The sequence below is a fragment of the Hyla sarda genome, chromosome 11 (genome assembly GCF_029499605.1).
Source record: "Hyla sarda isolate aHylSar1 chromosome 11, aHylSar1.hap1, whole genome shotgun sequence".
In the NCBI taxonomy this organism is placed as follows: domain Eukaryota; kingdom Metazoa; phylum Chordata; class Amphibia; order Anura; family Hylidae; genus Hyla; species Hyla sarda.
The window spans coordinates 52,485,487-52,505,351 of record NC_079199.1 but is presented as its reverse complement, the minus strand read 5'-3'; the positions used below and the strand labels follow the sequence as shown (position 1 = coordinate 52,505,351).

Genomic DNA, 19,865 nt, shown 5'->3' with positions numbered 1-19,865 from the left:
TGTGCAAGAACCACATTCACCCAGTAAGCCGTAAAGGACATGTATTTTCCCTGACCATAGTTACAGCTCCAGACGTCGGCGCTGCCGTGCACTTTCGTACACGTCGAAAGGCTCAAGGACTGGCCCACCTTCTCTTCCACAAAATTGTGCAGGGTTGGTACTGCCTTCTTCGCAAAGAAATGACAGCTTGGCACTCTCCACCTTGGCTCGGCACAAACCATCAGTTCTCTGAAAGGTGCAGAGTCCACCACTTGAAATAGGAGGGACTGCAGCACCAGCAACTTAGACAGGAACACATTCAGCTTCTGTGCCTTTGGATGAGTGAACACATACTATTGTCTCTTGGACATGTCTTCACCGATGGATTGTTGGCGGAATGACTGACTAAAAGTAGGAGGAGCAGGAGCATCTGGAGCGACAGAAGGAGGGTATGACACACAGCTCCCTTCAGCTTAGGTGGTGGAGCCTTGGCTGGCTGTAAGAGGGAGCGGCGTGCCACTGGGTGATGCAGCAGGCTGGACCACTACATCAGAGCCACGGTTATGCCAGGCTGCTTCATGGTGGCGCAGCATTGGGACCCTGGCCACAATCCACCTTCCGCCCACATATCTTGCATGTGGCTATGTTAACCTCCTCCGGATGCTTGCTGAAAAACTGCCAAACCGCCGAGTAGCTGATTTTCACAACAGTCCACACTAATTGACTCCAGGAACCCCTGTTTCACTACCTCCCGGGAAGGTAGGCTGCCGCGAAGCAGGTGGTCTCCCCCGAGCACGTTTGGCTCCAGAATTTCCACTTCTGCCACCATGCTGACTGCCAACCATGCTACCATCTTGCTGGTTCAGCTGCTGCATCACGGGCAACCTGCAACTCTCTTCTCCTGATGATGATGAAGCCCATTCTACACCCGGCTCCCAATTGCGATAGGCTTCATCATCATCAACAAGTGTCTGCACATCACTGATGTCCTCCTCAGGTTCCTCAACAGTGTCTGCTTCAGGACCCTGAATGCTGGCAACACCAACTCCCACGTCACTCTCCTCATCACTACTTGCCCGCCTAGTGGGGGAAGCAGCGGATGTCTCCTCCACTTCTTGGCTGGGCAGTAGCTGCTGAATGTCCCTTATTAGATCGTCCTCAGTGAATAGTGGAGCTGAACCCACAGCATAAGATACTTCTGTAGGGGAGGTAACAGCATAGGACAGAGGCAATGGGAGGACAGGGACTGCTCCCGGGCCATGCCAACTGAGGGGTGTTTCTGAGGAACCCACCAACTGTTGACTGGGGGTATCAGATGTCACTTGTGATGAAGTGGATGACCGTGTTAACCAATCAATGACGGCAGATGGGTTGCTGGTCGAGACACGACCGCTAGCTGATACTGGGAACTCAGGCCTCTCGCTGCGACTCCTGCTGCCACTCGCCCCTAGTCTGCTGTAACCTCTGCCTGATGAATTTAGGCCTCTGCCTCTCCTCTGTGCACATCCTGGCACTTCTCTGCCTGACATACTTAGTGCGTATATGAGGGGAGTACAATACGTTTCACTACACTGAAAACAGTATTTGTCTAGAACAGCAGCATGTGTGCACTTTTGGCTGTCCTTTCACAGTATCTAAGCCCTTGACAGATTAACGGCTACAAAATAGTAAACTACTTAGATGTAGGTATGTGGTATGCACTTATGAGGGCAGAAAAATGCTCTACAGTATGCTTAAAAAAGCAATGGGGTAAAACACCAGCCGGTGAGTACTTTTGCCTGGACTTAGGTAATGTTGTGGTAGTCCAGTTAGTACGTATAAGATGCCACCATTGAACTAGTTGGTATATGATCAATCCCAGTAGAATGGCCTGTAGATAGATTAACGAATGAGTTATGCCTGAACTTGGCACATGTAGGGTGCATGTATATATTATATACTTGACATAAACATACCTTTGTTAGTTTAAACAGATGCTATACGATGTGTGCATTTATCCGTGTGCGTCGTCATCAGAAAAAGCTAGAGGCAAAGACAAGGATATATGAATGCCACCACATATACACGGTATGGAGGGCACAGGGGAGAGAGACCCTACCTTAGACATAAGCGAGGGGATGTTCCATCCATGTAAGTTGTGGATAGGGGTCTCCTAAGTGCCAATGTTGCTTATCCTGTCACGGTATGTATAATCAAGGTATTAGATACTGAATATAGGGAAACAGTGCCCATAGAGACCAACTGGATAGTTGCCTACCTATGCCGAGTGATCTCCAGCATCCACCATCTGCATAAATGTGGACCGGGGAGATCTATTATAGAGAAAAATAACCAGTATTCAACGAGATGCATGCCTGCAGAGAGTCATGATATCAAACATCTTAAATAGTTGCTGCTGCTGTGTGCTAAACGCTAGGCTTATGTGCCTCTATTATATATATAAAATGAGAGGTCACTAATAAAAAATGTTGGAGTCATAACCCGTATCAGATACTACCAGGGGCGGACTGACACCACCCAGGGTCCCCGGACCAAATAAAGAAAGGGCCCCCAGCAAGACTCCACCCCTGGCCCCACCTCTGCCCGCCCCTTTTCCCGCCCAGTATGCATATGAATATTTGCCATAGAAAGGAATAGGGGGTGCAGTGCGCTTGAGGCTATGGGGTACTTTGAGGTATGGCAATGCCAATCACTTTAACTACACCGAGGGGGAGATTTATCAAAACTTGTGCAGAGGAAAAGTTGTCCAGTTGCCCATAGCAACCAGTCAAATTACTTCTCTCATTTTTCAGAGGCCATTTCAAAAATGAAAGAAATGATCTGATTGGTTGCTATGGGCAACTCAGCAACTTTTCCTCTGGACAGGTTTTGATGAATCTCCCCCCAAGTGCCTTAAAACACTGAACTCCTCCTTTTTGTGCCAACTTGGGATCTCTGTCTGTGATACCCAGTCCAACTTGGCTCCAGCCTCCCCTCACCTTTAAAGGGGTACTCCGGTGGAAAACTTTTTTTTTAAAATCAACTGGTGCCAGAAAGTTAAACAGATTTGTAAATTACTTCTATTAAAAATTCTTAATCCTTCCAGTACCTATTAGCTGCTGTATACTATAGAGGAAATTCTCTTCTATTTGGGATTTCTTTTCTGTCATGACCACAGTGCTCTCTGCTGACACATCTGTCCATTTTGGGAAATGTCAAGAGCAGCATATGTTTGCTATGGGGATTTTCTTCTGCTCTGAACAGTTCCTAAAATGGACAGAGGTGTCAGTAGAGAGCACTGTGGTCGTGACAGAAAATAAATCCCAAATAGAAAAGAAATTGTTCTGTAGTATACAGCTGCTAAGAAGTACTGAAAGGATTATAACATTTTAATAGAAATTATTTAAATATCTGTTTAACTTTCTGGTACCAGTTGATTTAAAAAAAAAAAAAAAAAACTAAAACAAACGTTTTTCACAGGAGTACCTGCCTTTCATCGCTCACTACATGATGGCACAGTCAGATATATAAGTCATCTCTGACTGTGCCATCATATAGTGAGCGGTGAAAGGCAGGTAGAAAATAGCAACTAGTCCATTCATAAGCCACACACTTTACCTTTTTTGCCTCCTGCTTGGCTGAGGCCTCTTAGATTTATTACAGAAATAGCACAGCAGCACAGAGTATTTCTGGAGGGAACTATAGTGAGGCAGACTGTCTGAAATACTCTGTGCTGCTGGGAAGCCTACTCCATCTTCTATCTGCCTTTGACCGCCCCCTACATGATGCCACAGTCAGATATATAAGTTATATTTCACATATATAACTAAGTCAGACTGTTCCATCATGTAGGGAGCAGTGAAAGGCAGGTAGAAGATACATACAACTGTACAATTCATAAGCCACCCACCTGGCCAGGCTAGCCTGTTTATGTTTCCATGCAGATGCCGACTGAGAAAGCTGGCAGAGAGATCAGAGCACTTCTTCGGCAGGGCTCTGTACACCGAGGACAGGCGGGGATCTGTATACCAAGGACAGGCGGGGATCTGTACACCGAGGACAGGCGGGGATTTGTACACCGAGGACAAGCAGGGCTCTGTACACTGAGGACAAGCAGGGATCTGTACACCGAGGACAAGCAGGGCTCTGTACACCGAGGACAGGCGGGGATCTGTATACCGAGGACAGGCGGGAATCTGTACACCGAGGACAAGCGGGGCTCTGTACACCGAGGACAGGCGGGGCTCTGTACACCGAGGACAGGCGGGGCTCTGTACACCAAGGACAGGCGGGGCTCTGTACACAGTGTACAGAGTTACGCTTATCCTCAGTGTACAGAGCCCTGCTTGTCCTCAGTGTACAGAGCCCCGCTTGTCCTCGGAGGACAAGCAGGGCCCTGTACACTGAGGACAAGCGGGGCCCTGTACACTGAGGACAAGCGTGGCTCCGTACACTGAGGACAAGCGGGGCCCTGTACACTGAGGACAAGCGGGGCCCTGTACACTGAGGACAAGCGGGGTCCTGTACACTGAGGACAAGAGGGGCCCTGTACACTGAGGACAAGAGGGGCTCTGTACACTGAGGACAAGCAGGGCTCTGTACACTGAGGACAGGCGGGGATCTGTACACCGAGGACAGACAGGGCTCTGTACACCGAGGACAGGTGGGGATCTGTATACCGAGGACAGGCAGGGATCTGTACACTGAGGACAAGCGGAGCTCTGTACACCCAGACCAGGCGGGGCCCTGTACACCAAGGACAGGCGGGGCTCTGTACACCGAGGACAGGCAGGGCTCTGTACACAGTGTACAGAGTTCTGCTTATCCTCAGTGTACAGAGCCCCGCTTGTCCTCGGAGGACAAGCAGGGCCCTGTACACTGAGGACAGGCGGGGCCCTGTACACTGAGGACAAGCGGGGCTCCGTACACTGAGGACAAGCGGGGCCCTGTACACTGAGGACAAGCGGGGCCCTGTACACTGAGGACAAGCGGGCCCTGTACACTGAGGACAATCGGGGCCCCGTACACTGAGGACAAGCGGGGCTCCGTACACAGATGACAAGCAGGGCCCTGTACATCGAGAACAGGCAGGGCCCTGTACACCGAGGACAGGCGGGGCCCTGTACACTGAGGACAAGCGGGCCCTGTACATTGAGGACAAGCGGGGCCCTGTACACTGAGGACAAGTGGGGCTCCGTACACTGAGGACAAGCGGGGCCCTGTACACTGAGGACAAGCGGGGCCCTATACACTGAGGACAAGTGGTGCCCTGTACACTGAGGACAAGCGGGCCCTGTACACTGAGGACAAGCGGGGCCCTGTACACTGGGGACAAGAGGGGCTCTGTACACTGAGGACAAGCGGGGCTCTGTACACTGAGGACAAGCGGGGCCCTGTACACTGAGGACAAGCAGGACTCTGTACACTGAGGACAAGCAGGGCTCTGTACACTGAGGACAAGCGGGGCCCTGTACACTGAGGACAAGTGGGGCCCTGTACACTGAGGACAAGCAGGACTCTGTACACTGAGGACAAGCAGGGCTCCGTACACTGAGGACAAGCGGGGCCCTGTACACTGAGGACAAGCGGGGCTCCGTACACTGAGGACAAGCGGGGCCCTGTACACTGAGGACAAGCGGGGCCCTGTACACTGAGGACAAGCGGGCCCTGTACACTGAGGACAATCGGGGCCCCGTACACTGAGGACAAGCGGGGCTCCGTACACAGAGGACAAGCAGGGCCCTGTACATCGAGAACAGGCAGGGCCCTGTACACCGAGGACAGGCGGGGCTCTGTACATCGAGGACAGGTGGGGCTCTGTACACCGAGGACAGGCGGGGCTCCGTACACTGAGGACAAGCGGGGCCCTGTACACTGAGGACAGGCGGGGCTCTGTACACTGAGGACAAGCGGGCCCTGTACATTGAGGACAAGCGGGGCCCTGTACACTGAGGACAAGTGGGGCTCCGTACACTGAGGACAAGCGGGGCCCTGTACACTGAGGACAAGCGGGGCCCTATACACTGAGGACAAGCGGTGCCCTGTACACTGAGGACAAGCGGGGCCCTGTACACTGAGGACAAGCGGGGCCCTGTACACTGGGGACAAGAGGGGCTCTGTACACTGAGGACAAGCGGGGCTCTGTACACTGAGGACAAGCGGGGCCCTGTACACTGAGGACAAGCAGGACTCTGTACACTGAGGACAAGCAGGGCTCTGTACACTGAGGACAAGCGGGGCCCTGTACACTGAGGACAAGTGGGGCCCTGTACACTGAGGACAAGCAGGACTCTGTACACTGAGGACAAGCAGGGCTCCGTACACTGAGGACAAGCGGGGCCCTGTACACTGAGGACAAGCGGGGATCCGTACACTGAGGACAAGCAGGGCTCTGTACACTGAGGACAAGCGGGGCCCTGTACACTGAGGACAAGCAGGGCTCCGTACACTGAGGAAAAGCGGGGTTCCGTACCCGAGGACAAGCAGGGCTCCGTACACTGAGGAAAAGCGGGGTTCCGTACCTGAGGACAAGTGGGCCCTGTACAAGAGAATGAGCGAGTAGGGCGGTGGGCGCACAGTGAGCTCCGACGTGGCCTCCGACATGACCTCACGCGCCGTAGCGACACGCCGGAGTTCAAAGCGTATCTCCCAGGCAGCCACTGCGGTTCTCTTACAGGGCTGCCGTGGCTGTTTGGGAGATGTCAAACAGCAGCCAGCAGCACCGTTCTCCGGGTCCAGGTGGGTGCCGGGCCCAGGTTCGGGTGTGTGCCGGGCAATTAGATAACATTTTTATTTTATGTGGCAGGTGGCGGACAGCGGGCCCTTTCCCCGTCCGGGCCTTCGGACGAGGGCCGAATGGACCGGCCTGTCAGTCCGCCCCTGGATACTACTATGTATTGATCATGAGAAATACCATTTATAGGTAATATATAGGTAATAGATCAAACACATATATTAAGCCAGGGACTTATCACCATGTATGTAAATTATATGCTGCAGGCTATAGTAGGGAAATTGTATAAATGAAATGAGAGGTCACTAGTTAAAAGTGTAGGTGTCATAGCACATATCTGATACTAATATGTACTGACTATGGGGGTTATCAATTATTGTTCCTATGACTGAACAGGGGAGCAGTGTATTTCCTTGAGGAGACTGCCACATTGGCATATGGTGTCTTACAAGTCATGCAAAGCTCCACAGGAGAAGAATATACAAAGCAGCTTGTTTACAGAAGGAAAAGTACTTTCTCTACAGTGCCACCTTCTAGAGGTAGCATCCCTTACAATCAATGATTGACCCTTGAAGAGCCTTAAAATATTATCCTAAAGACTCTAAATAGCTAAAGTCCGGTTTTGAGCATAATAAGGCCAGGTGGCTGAGGGGGGAATTGATGAGCTTTAGTAGTACCTTAGGGGGGCATTACATGTTGAGGAGCTTGATAAAGTCCAGCAGCAGTTGAGAGGTGCATGGCGAGGGGGAGGGCATAGCAAGGCCTGGATGCAGCTTTGAAGTGCGGACATGATGTGGTCCAGCAGTGGCAACACAAGGATTGGCACAGGAAAAGAAACCTCCTGCAAAAAATTCCACTAACAAACCATTTCTCCATAAAAAGGTAAGCAGTATCTGTGTGGTGTCAGCCACATATCTTTGTATAACCTTTGGGTTCCGCCATCAGAATGTGATGTTTATACATATATTAGATAAAGGCATGTCAATAGAAATTAAGGTGCAATATACAAATGTTACATACATATTTTATATATCCTAAATCTGCTTTTCACAGTTTTTGCCATCATTTCTTTTCTAGTAGTTGTTTCTTTACTGCAGGCTACGGCTCTTTTCCCTAGTCCTTTGGGAGAGTTACCCGACAATGCACTGTACATTTGGATTCATACCAATCTAGAACATTATCCATTCCAAGCAGTGATGTCATCCCTCTTGATAAATGTATGTGGTATCACAGAGTACTGCCGTATTGATGAGGTTGCATTAAAAGCTCTCTGGACTTAGAGAGGAATTAGGTTAGTAGAAAAATTGCATTATTTGACTTATTGAGACCTTTTTTTTGTAAAAATCTCTCTAATATATAAATGGATAGCTCGCAAAAGGTGATGAAAGGAGTCAGTAAATGTAGTGCAGGGTAATGGATCCCATAATTTGCACTATAAAGGAATTAGATTAGGACATCAATTATATATGGTCTCATATATAACGCAACACTGTCTGTTAAAATTGAAAGGGGGGTGCGGGGAGAGGGTGCAGTGGTAGCAGTCATACCTTGTCCTGACACAAACTCTGTATGATATTGTAACACTCACGGTAGTGGTTGTAGTGCTGCTAGATGTGGATCCTCCAAACTGTGTGGCAGATGACACGGGCCGTATCGGGGAGCGGAGTCTAATGTGCCGGCAGGATGGGCTTGCTGCAGTAGGCGACACCCAGGTCGCTACCCCCGATACGATTCGACCACACAGGTAACTGGGCAAGACGAGGTACAGAAGGATGAGGCATAGGCGTAGTCAGACTTAGCAGAAGGTCAGCTGCAAAAGTGCGTAGTCAAATAACGTAGCGGAAGGGTCAAATACACGGGCAAAGCAACAGACAATAGGAACACTTAATCTCAGGCTAGGGGCACTGAAGATCCGGCAGGGAAGTGTGGGAGGTGCAGGGACTTATAGAGTAGTGTCAGGTGTTACACATAATTATGGGCGTACTGGCCCTATAAATTTTAGAGCTCTGGCAGGGGCGCACCCTAGGAGACGGGGACACGCGTGCCGGAGCTGAGACACAGTGGAGGAGGTGACAGAGGACCGTGGTAAGTGACCGGCTGGGACCTGCATGCGGGCGCGTCCCGTGATGCGAATCCCAGCCCCACCGGCAGCAGGGGAGAGGGGAGCAATGCGCTCACGACCATCGCAAGTGGCCAGAGCGAATTGTGTAACAGGTATGCTTCTACAATCATGTTGCCTTTCATTTTTGTACCCAAAAATAGGGGATGGAGAGAATACAACTGTAGGATCAGACTTCAGAGGGTTTGTTTCTAGTCAGACCCAATGGTCTGTACTGGACCTGTAGATACAAAATAGTAATTGATTATTATCGTTTAATTCTTTAATGCCAAATCTAAATTACAGTGGGAAAAGAGCTTGTTTGTAGTGTCCCTTTGCCTTATCTGCCAGGAGATCTTCCAACACACCTCAAATGTATTCATAGGCCATAGTTACCTGGAATAAGCCAAAACAGTGTCATTATGGCCTTCATTTGGGTGGCCTTCATTTCCATTTTTCTGCTGGATGGAATAACGCAGACCTCTGTGTTATTCCATAAAGACAGAAAAGCGAAAGAGGGCAAAGTTGGAACTTGAATTGCGCCGGACCCCAATGTAAAGATATAACACCAGATTTTGGTCTAATTGCAAACTTAAAACGGTTTATTATTAGCACAAATCTATGCATTTCTGGCCCTGGTTGGGCCCTTCCTCAGGATAGGTACATGTAAAAATACATTGAAACATAATAGGTATATTTACACATCTATTCACATATGTCACGATGCCGGCTGGCAGGTAGTGGATCCTCTGTGCCAGAGAGGGATGGCGAGGACCGCGCTAGTGGACCGGTTCTAAGCCACTACTGGTTTTCACCAGAGCCCGCCGCAAGGCGGGATGGTCTTGCAGCGGCGGTAGTGACCAGGTCGTATCCACCAGCAACGGCTCACCTCTCTGACTGCTGAAGATAGGCGAGGTACAAGGGAGTAGGCAGAAGCAAAGTCGGACGTAGCAGAAGGTCGGGGGCAGGCGGCAAGGTTCGTAGTCAGGGGAGATAGCAGGAGTTCTGGTACACAGGCTTTAAACACACAAAACGCTTTCACTAGGCACAAGGGCAACAAGATCCGGCAAGGAAGTGCATGGGAGGAGGATAGATATAGTCAGGGACCAGGTGGAAGCCAATTAAGCTAATTGGGCCAGGCACCAATCATTGGTGCACTGGCCCTTTAAGTCTCAGGGAGCTGGCGCGCGCGCGCCCTAGAGAGCGGAGCCGCGCGCGCCAGCACATGACAGCAGGGGACGGGAACGGGTAAGTGACCTGGGATGCGATTCGCGAGCGGGCGCGTCCCGCTGTGCGAATCGCATCCCCAACGGCCATGACAGAGCAGCGCTCCCGGTCAGCGGGACTGACCGGGGAGCTGCAGGGAGAAAGACGCCGTGAGCGCTCCGGGGAGGAGCGGGGGCCCGGAGCGCTAGGCGTAACAGTACCCCCCCCTTAGGTCTCCCCTTCTCTTTATCCGGTAACTGCCTCCCCTGGGATGAGGACACCGGGAAAGGATGGAGGGATTCCTCAACGGCAGGCAGAACAGCAGGAGTAGGAATGGGGAGAGAGGGCAGAGGGCGAGACCTGGCACGGGGCAGTGTGACACCAGGACGAGGGCCATGAGGGGACACAGGGGCTTGCCTGATGGGACTGGGAGGGGGGGAGAGGCATTTCCTGTGGCAGGCAGAGTCCTTAATGACCTTAGGGGGACCGGATACAGGAGGAACCACAGGGTCACGGCAGGGAGTACTGGGAACCGGTTGAAGGCAGTCCTTGGAACAAGAGGGACCCCAACTCTTGATCTCCCCAGTGGACCAATCCAGGGTTGGGGAATGGTGTTGAAGCCAGGGTAGTCCAAGGAGAACTTCAGAAGTGCAATTAGGAAGGACAAAAAATACAATTTCCTCGTGATGAGGTCCGATGCACATTAGGAGGGGCTCCGTGCGGAAACGCACGGTGCAATCCAACCTGGCTCCGTTGACCGCGGAAATGTGGAGTGGCTTGACAAGACGGGTCACCGGAATGCGGAATTTATTCACTAAGGACTCCCGAATAAAATTCCCAGAAGCTCCAGAGTCCAGGCAGGCCACGGCTGAGAGGGAAGAGCTGGCTGAAGTAGAAATCCGAACAGGCACCGTGAGACGTGGAGAAGCCGACTTAGCATCAAGAGACGCCACACCCACGAGAGCTGGGTGCGAGCGTGCGTTTCCCAGACGTGGAGGACGGATTGGGCAATCCACCAAAAAATGTTCAGTACTGGCACAGTACAGACAAAGATTCTCTTCCTTACGGCGATTCCTCTCTTCCAGGGTCAGGCGAGACCGATCCACTTGCATGGCCTCCTCGGCGGGAGGCCTAGGCGCAGATTGCAGTGGAGACTGTGGGAGAGGTGTCCAGAGATCTAAGTCTTTTTCCTGGCGGAGCTCTTGATGCCTCTCAGAAAAACGCATGTCAATGCGAGTGGCTAGATGAATGAGTTCATGCAGGTTAGCAGGAGTCTCTCGTGCGGCCAGAACATCTTTAATGTTGCTGGATAGGCCTTTTTTAAAGGTCGCGCAGAGAGCCTCATTATTCCAGGATAGTTCAGAAGCAAGAGTACGGAATTGTATGGCGTACTCGCCAACGGAGGAATTACCCTGGACCAGGTTCAGCAGGGCAGTCTCAGCAGAAGAGGCTCGGGCAGGTTCCTCAAAGACACTTCGAATTTCCGAGAAGAAGGAGTGTACAGAGGCAGTGACGGGGTCATTGCGGTCCCAGAGCGGTGTGGCCCATGACAAAGCTTTTCCAGACAGAAGGCTGACTACGAAAGCCACCTTAGACCTTTCAGTAGGAAACTGGTCCGACATCATCTCCAAGTGCAGGGAACATTGCGAAAGAAAGCCACGGCAAAACTTAGAGTCCCCATTAAATTTGTCCGGCAAGGACAGGCGGAGGCTAGGAGTGGCCACTCGCTGCGGAAGGGGTGCAGGAGCTGGCGGAGGAGATGGTTGTTGCTGCTGTAGCTGTGACTGTACTTGCTGTAGTTGTGACTGGAGTTGCTGTGTCATGGTGGTCAAGTACGACAGCTGGTGATCTTGTTGGGCGATCTGACGAGCTTGCTGGGCGACCAGCGTAGGGAGGTCAGTGACAACTGGCAGAGGAACTTCAGCGGGATCCATGGCCGGATCTACTGTCACGATGCCGGCTGGCAGGTAGTGGATCCTCTGTGCCAGAGAGGGATGGCGAGGACCGCGCTAGTGGACCGGTTCTAAGCCACTACTGGTTTTCACCAGAGCCCGCCGCAAGGCGGGATGGTCTTGCAGCGGCGGTAGTGACCAGGTCGTATCCACCAGCAACGGCTCACCTCTCTGACTGCTGAAGATAGGCGAGGTACAAGGGAGTAGGCAGAAGCAAAGTCGGACGTAGCAGAAGGTCGGGGGCAGGCGGCAAGGTTCGTAGTCAGGGGAGATAGCAGGAGTTCCGGTACACAGGCTTTAAACACACAAAACGCTTTCACTAGGCACAAGGGCAACAAGATCCGGCAAGGAAGTGCATGGGAGGAGGATAGATATAGTCAGGGACCAGGTGGAAGCCAATTAAGCTAATTGGGCCAGGCACCAATCATTGGTGCACTGGCCCTTTAAGTCTCAGGGAGCTGGCGCGCGCGCGCCCTAGAGAGCGGAGCCGCGCGCGCCAGCACATGACAGCAGGGGACGGGAACGGGTAAGTGACCTGGGATGCGATTCGCGAGCGGGCGCGTCCCGCTGTGCGAATCGCATCCCCAACGGCCATGACAGAGCAGCGCTCCCGGTCAGCGGGACTGACCGGGGAGCTGCAGGGAGAAAGATGCCGTGAGCGCTCCGGGGAGGAGCGGGGGCCCGGAGCGCTAGGCGTAACAACATATATACACATTATTATTAGAGATGAGCAAATCGAAGCAGATGAACCCGAATTCGTTACGAATTTCATGAAATATAAAATTTGCAATGAATGCGAATATCGCCGTGATTCTATTGCACGAATCGCTTAATTAAACTCAATATTACAGCGTTTTAGGCTCCAGGACACCTAAAATGGTGGATCCACATGTCAGTACATGGGGCAGGAAATGCTGGGAAGGCAGGAAGGCAAGGCGGGAAGGGAGGTAGGCGGGATGACCCTGAATCACAGGGTGCACAAGATGCAGCCTATCAGCATTCAGTCACCCCTGTGAATTCACAGCCCTGTATAATCGGCAGCCATTTTGCGGCTGCTTATTTCATGCCATACACTGCAGAGTGATAGGACGGACTGCATGTCTCTGTGTGGTACACAGACACACTGAATTGATCATAGCGCAGCGTTCCGCTTTCAACTGCCAGTCACATCAGCGTTGTGGACAGAGAGAAGTGCAGTGCTTTGCTTGTTCTCACTGAGAAGGATTTTTACGCCAGCCATTAACCTCCCAGTCACGTTATTCAGCATTTTATCAGAGAGGGGCAGATAGCTTTTCGTTGCCTCATACATTTCAACCAGCTGCCTCAATTTCATCAACCTTAGCAGAGAAGGCAAGAATGATTTTTCAGCACAATTCTGTGTATTTTTTCCACAAGAAATCATCTGCTGCTTATACTAGTCTGTAGATGGTATAATAACCAGCAGTTCACTCCATTCTTAACCTCTTCAGGACGCAGGGTGTATTGATATGCCCTGCATTCCGAGTCCTTAAGGACGCAGGGCGTATCCATAGGCCCGTGGGAATTCCGGTCCCCACTGCAAGCCGGTTGGGGACCGGAGCCGGATGCCTGCTGAAATCGTTCAGCAGGCCTCACAGCATATCGCCCCAGGGGGGTCATTATGCCCCCAAATGTCGGTGATGGCCGCAGATCGCTGGACAATTCAGCCCAGCGATCTGCGGCGATTCCGGGTCAATCGGGTCTCCAGTGACCCGGAATTACTGCCTGATCGGGGCCGCCTCTGACGGCCCTGAACAGTCATAGCCAGCATTGGTGAGGTGGCACTGGTGCCACCTCACGATCACCCTGATTCGCCGGCCGGTTTACCGGCCGACCAATCAGGGCACCTGCTGCGGGTGTCACTCCCGCATCCCGCTCCGCCCCTCTTCCGGAGGACGTGAGCGGGTGCGAGAAGTTGACCCCGGCAGCTGGGGACCCCGATCCCCAGCGTCCCTGTTGGGATCGAGGCCCCAGAAGCGGCGGTGGCGAGGGACTGACCTGTGTGCGGCGGCGTGGCGCAGCAGTTGGAGGTGATTGACAGCATCCTGCTGTTGCTTAGCAACAGCTCCCAGCATGCAAAAAGGGCATGCTGGGATATGTAGTTATGCAACAGCAGGAGGCAGACCACCACAACTCCCAGCATTCCCTTATGGGCATGCTGGGACTTATAGTTTTGCAACAGCTGGAGGCACATTTTTTCTACGGAAAAGTGTACCTTCAGCTGTTGTATAACTACAACTCCCAGCTTGCACAAACAGCTAAAGTGCATGCTGGGAGTTGTAGTGGTGCATCTGCAGGTTGCATAACTACAACTCCCAGCATGCCCGTTAGCTGTCGGTGACTGCTGAGAGTTGTAGTTTTGCAACAGCTGAAGGCACACTGGTTGTGAAACTCAGAGTTTTTTTTTACCTAACTCAGTGTGTGCCTCCAGCTGTTGCAAACTACAACTCCCAGCATGCACCATACATGCTGGGAGTTGTAGTTTTGCAACAGCTGGAGGCATACTGGTTGTGAAACACTGAGTTAGTTTAGCAAAACTAAAACTCTCAGCATGTACAGTCTGTCAACGCATGCTGGGAGTTGTAGTTTTGCAACAGCTGGATGTTCCCCCCCCCCCACCCCAGTGTGAACGTACAGGGTACACTCACATGGGCGGAGGTTTACAGTAAGTATCCGGCTGCAAGTTTGAGCAGCTCAAACTGCCAGTGAGAAACTACTGTGAACCCCCGCCCGTGTGACTGTACCCTAAAAACACTACACTAACACAAAATAACGTAAAAAGTAAAAAACACTACATATACACATACCCCTACACAGCCCCCCTCCCCTCCCCAATAAAAATGAAAAACGTCTGGTACACCACAGTTTCCAAAATGGAGACTCCAGCTGTTGCAAAACAAGTACTCCTAGTATTACCAGACAGCCACTGACTGTCCAGGCATGCTGGGAGTTTTACAACAGCTGCAGGTACCCTGTTTGGGAATCACTGGCGTAGAATACCCCTATGTCCACCCCTATGCAAGTCCCTAATTTAGGCCTCAAATGGGCATGGCGCTCTCACTTTGGAGCCCTGTCGTATTTCAAGGCAACTGTTTAGGGCCACATATGGGGTATCGCCGTACTCAGGAGAAATTGTGTTACAAATTTTGGGGGTATTTTCTGCTCTTTTACCCTTTTTAAAAATGTAAAATTTTTGGGAAAACAAGCATTTTAGGTAAAAAACATTTTTTTTTTACATATACAAAAGGCGTGAAACACCTGTGGGGTATAAAGGTTCACTTAACCCCTTGTTACGTTCCCCGAAGGGTCTAGTTACCAAAATAGTATGCCATGTGTTTTTTTTTTTGCTGTTCTGGCACCATAGGGGCTTCCTAAATGCGGCAATCCCCCAGAGCAAAATTTGCTTCCAAAAAGCCAAATGTGACTACTCCTCTTCTGAGACCTGTAGTGCGCCAGCAGAGCACTTTTCACCTCCATATGGGGTGTTTTCTGAATTGGAAGAAATTGGGCTTCAAATTTTGGGGGGTATTTTATGCTATTACCCTTTTTAAAAATGTAAAATTTTTGGGAAAACAAGCATTTTAGATAACATTTTTTAACATTTTTTTTTTACATTTGCAAAAGTCATGAAACACCTGTGGGGTATTAAGGCTCACTTTATCCCATGTTACATTTCCCGAGGGGTCTAGTTTCCAAAATTTGTGTTTTTTTTTTTGACATGCCCCCCAAAAACCATTTCAGAAAAATGTTCTCTCCAAAATCCCCTTGTTGCTCCTTCCCTTCTGAGCCCTCTACTGCGTCCGCCGAACACTTTACATAGACATATGAGGTATGTGCTTACTCAAGAGAAATTGGGCTACATATACAATTAAAAATGTTTTCCTTTTACCACTTGCAAAAATTCAAAAATTGGGTCTACAAGAACATGCAAGTGTAAAAAATGAAGATTTTGAATTTTCTCCTTCACTTTGCTGCTATTCCTGTGAAACACCTAAAGGGTTAAAACACTGACTGAATGTCATTTTGAATACTTTGGGGGGTTTAGTTTTTATAATGGGGTCTTTTATGGGGTATTTCTAATATGAAGACCCTTCAAATCCACTTCAAAACTGAACTGGTCCCTGAAAAATATCGAGTTTGAAAATTTTGTGAAAAATTTGAAAATTGCTGCTGAACTTTGAAGCCCTCTGGTGTCTTCCAAAAGTAAAAACTCATACATTTTATGATGCAAACATAAAGTAGACACATTGTATATGTGAACAAAAAAAATGATTTTGAATATCCCTTTTCCTTACAAGCAGAAAGCTTCAAAGTTAGAAAAATGCAAAAATGTCATTTTTTTCATCAAATTTTGGGATTTGTTCACCAAGAAAGGATGCAAGTTATTATAAAATTTTACCACTATATTAAAGTAGAATATGTCACGAAAAAACTATCTCGGAATCAGAATGATAACTAAAAGCATTCCAGAGTTATTAATGTTTAAAGTGACAGTGGTCAGAATTGCAAAAAAACGGCCGAGTCCTTAGGTGAAAAAGGGCTAAGTCCTTAAGGGGTTAAAGGGGTACTCCGCTGGAATATTTTTTTTTTTAAATCAACTGGTGCCAGAAACAGATTAGTAAATGACTTCCATTAAAAAATCGTAATCCTTCCAGTACTTATTAGCTTCTGAATACTACAGAGGAAATTATTTTATTTTTGGAATACAGTGCTCTCTGCTGACATCATGACCATAGTGCTCTTTGCTGACATCTCTGTCCATTTTAGGAACTGTCCAGAGCAACATATGTTTGCTGTGGGGATTTTCTCCTACTCTGGACAGTTCTTAAAATGGACAGAGATGTCAGCAGAGAACTGAGTAAGTAATTTACAAATCTGTTTACCTTTCTGGCACCAGTTGATTAAATAAAAAAACGTTTTCCACTGGAGTACCCCTTTAATACGCTTTGACAGAGAGCAATTTTGGGTTTAATACACATTTTTTTTGTGGTGCTGCACTGTTGTGTACTGCTGCTGTTGTGCAAAAATATGTTTTTTCAGTGGACTGTAGTGCATTTTTCTGCCCTCATATGTGCATACCACATACCTACATCAAAGCAGTGTTCTATTTTGTAGCTGTAAATCTGTAACAAGTCTAGATACTGGGAAAGTCCAGGCAAAAGTAATCAGCGGCTGGTGTTTTACGAAAATACGTTTTCCAAGTGTACTGTAGCGTATTTTGTTGCCCTCATACGTGCATACCACCTACCCACATCTGAGTAGTGCACTTTTTTGTACCTGTTAATCTGTAACAAGCCTACATACAGTGAAAGGCCAGGGAAAAGTAATCACTGGCTGTTGTTTTATGAAAATACATTTTCCAAGTGTACTGTAGTGCATTTTTCATATGTGCATACCACATACTTATATCTAAGTAGTATACCATATTGTACCTGTTCATCTGTCAAGGGCCTGCATGCTGTGAAAGTCCAAGCAAAAGTACAAATCGGCTGGTGTTGTACTCAGATACTTTTTTAAGTGTACTGTAGAGCATTTTTCTGCCCTCATCAGTGCATACCACATACGTACATCTCAGTAGTGTACTATTTTGTACTTGTTAATCTGTCAAGGGCCTAGATACTGTGAAAGGACAGCCAATAGTACACACCTGCTGCTGTTCTAGACAAATATTGTTTTAAGTGTAGTGAAGCGTATTGTACTCCCCTCATATACGCAATACGTTTTTCAGGAAGAGTATTGCCAGGACGTGCACAGAAGAGTGGCAGAGGCCTAAATTCATCAGGTGCAGGCAGAGGTCGCAGCAGAGTAGGGGTGTGTGGCAGCCCGAGTTGCAGCGAGAGGTCTGAGCTCCCGGTGTCAGCTAGCAGTCGTGTCGCGACCAGCAACCCAGCAGCCATGATTGATCGGTTCACTCGGTCATCCACTTCATCTTAAGTGACATCCGACACCCCAGTCAACAGTTGGTGGGTTCCTCAGACTCAACCCTCAGTTGGCATGGCCCTCATGCTGCTGCTGCCACCTCCAGGCTCTGTCATTGTGCTGCTCTATGGTCTCCTCATGCTATTGCTACCACCTCCAGGCTCTGTTATTGTGCCGCAATATGGTCTCCTCATGCTGATGCTGCCACCTCCAGGCTCTCTCATTCTGTTGCTCTATGGTCTCCTCATGCTAATGCTACCACCTCCACGCTCTGTCATTGTGCCACCATATGGTCTCCTCATGCTTATGCTACCATCTCCAGGCTCTATAATTGTGCTGCTCTATGGTCTCCTCATGCTGATGCTGCCACCCCCAGCCTCTCTCTTTGTGCTGCTCTATGGTCTCCTCCTGCTGATGCTACTGACTCCACGCTCTGTCATTGTGCCACCATATGGTTTCCTCATGCTGATGCTACCACCTCCAGGCACTGTCATTGTGCCGCCACATGGTATCCTCATGCTGATGCTGCCACCTCCAGGCTCTCTAATTGTGCTGCTCCATGGTCTCCTCATGCTGATGCTGCCACCTCCAGGCTCTATAATTGTGCTGCTCTATGGTCTCCTCATGCTGATGCTACAACCTCCAGGCCTCTCATTGTGCTGCCATGGATACTGCAAAACATAATTAAGGTGCTGGTCCCCAGTTTCAGAAATTCCTTGCATTAGGGTCACTTTCAGGACTCCTGATGCCACCTCAAGGCTGTGCCATTCAGCCACTATATGGTATCCTCATGCTTTAGCCACCTCCAGGCTGTGCCATTCAGACACTATATGGGCTCCTTATGCTTTCCCCACCTCAAGGCTGTGTCATTCAGCCAATATATTGTTTTCTGATGCTGCTGGGACTGTCTTGGATATTACCTACAATTTTTTATGGTAGCACTAGCAAACATACATGCTCAATAATGATTTCAACATTGATCTTTTAATGTTAGGGGTTGTCAAGCCCTCTTATGTACGCATCCTGCTGCTTGATCCAGGCTGTGTGTTTCAGGAACTACTTGGCTTACTGATGCTGCTTGGCCGGTGCCTAATTTTTTTTGATGTTAGCACTAGCTAACATACATCTTCTATACAGATTTCAATATTCACCTTTTAATGTTAGGGGGTTATTAAGCCCTGTTGTGTACTTCTGCTGCTGCCTGATCCAAGCTGTGTGTTTCAGCAACTATATGGTTTAGTGATGCTGCTGGGCCTGTGCCTAAATTTTTTGGATGGTAGCACTAGCTAACATGCATCTTCGATAGAAATTTCAACATTCATCTTTTAATGTTAGGGGTTGTGAACCCCTCTTGCATACTCCTTCTGCTGCCTGCTCCTGTCTGTTTCATTCAGCAACTACATGGTTTAGTGATGCTGTTGGGCCTAGGACATTACCTATATATGTTTATGGTAGCACTAGGTACCATACATCTTCAATGGAAATTTCAAAATTCATCTTTTATTCTTAGAGATTGTGAAGCCCTATTGTCTCCTCATCTGCCGCCAACTCCAGGCTGTGCCATTCAGACACTATATGGTCTCCTCATGCTTCAGCCAACTCCAGGCTGTGCCATTCAGCCACTATATGGTCTCCTTCTACTGATGCCACCTCCAGGCTCTGTCATTGTGCTGCCATGTGACATGTGACTCCTTGTTAGGGTCCTTTGTACCCACATGCCGGGGCCCGGGACACTTAAACTTGGGAGTTAAAAGTTCAATTTCAAAATTCTTAATTTAAATTTCAAAATCTTAAATTTAAATTTCAAAATCATACATTTCAATGGTCTCCTCATGATTTTGCCAACTCCAGGCTGTGACATTCAGGCAATATATGGTTTACTGATACTGCTGCTGGGCCTGGTTCTGGGAATGAAAATTTTGTTATGGTAGTACTAGCTACCCAAAATCTTCGGTTTAAATTTCTGAATTCATCTTTTAAT

At 49.2% G+C, this 19,865-nt stretch overlaps 1 long non-coding RNA gene across 4 annotated transcripts in view; it reads right to left on the bottom strand.

The window, feature by feature from the left end:
* The window catches only part of LOC130295163 (uncharacterized), a 45,264-nt gene that overhangs the window by 9,629 nt on the left and 15,770 nt on the right, over window positions 1-19,865 (bottom strand). Inside the window, exons 1-5 of one of the 4 annotated variants that reach the window (XR_008848716.1) lie at window positions 8,280-8,800; window positions 2,237-2,291; window positions 2,078-2,153; window positions 1,935-2,001; window positions 1,762-1,849 (exon numbers count right to left, since the gene is read on the bottom strand). This is a non-coding gene — a long non-coding RNA (uncharacterized LOC130295163). Of the gene's footprint in view, window positions 1-1,761; window positions 1,850-1,934; window positions 2,002-2,077; window positions 2,154-2,236; window positions 2,292-2,476; window positions 2,502-8,279; window positions 8,801-19,865 lie in introns of those variants that run through there. The other 3 variants (XR_008848714.1, XR_008848713.1, XR_008848715.1) reach the window with 3 other exon arrangements.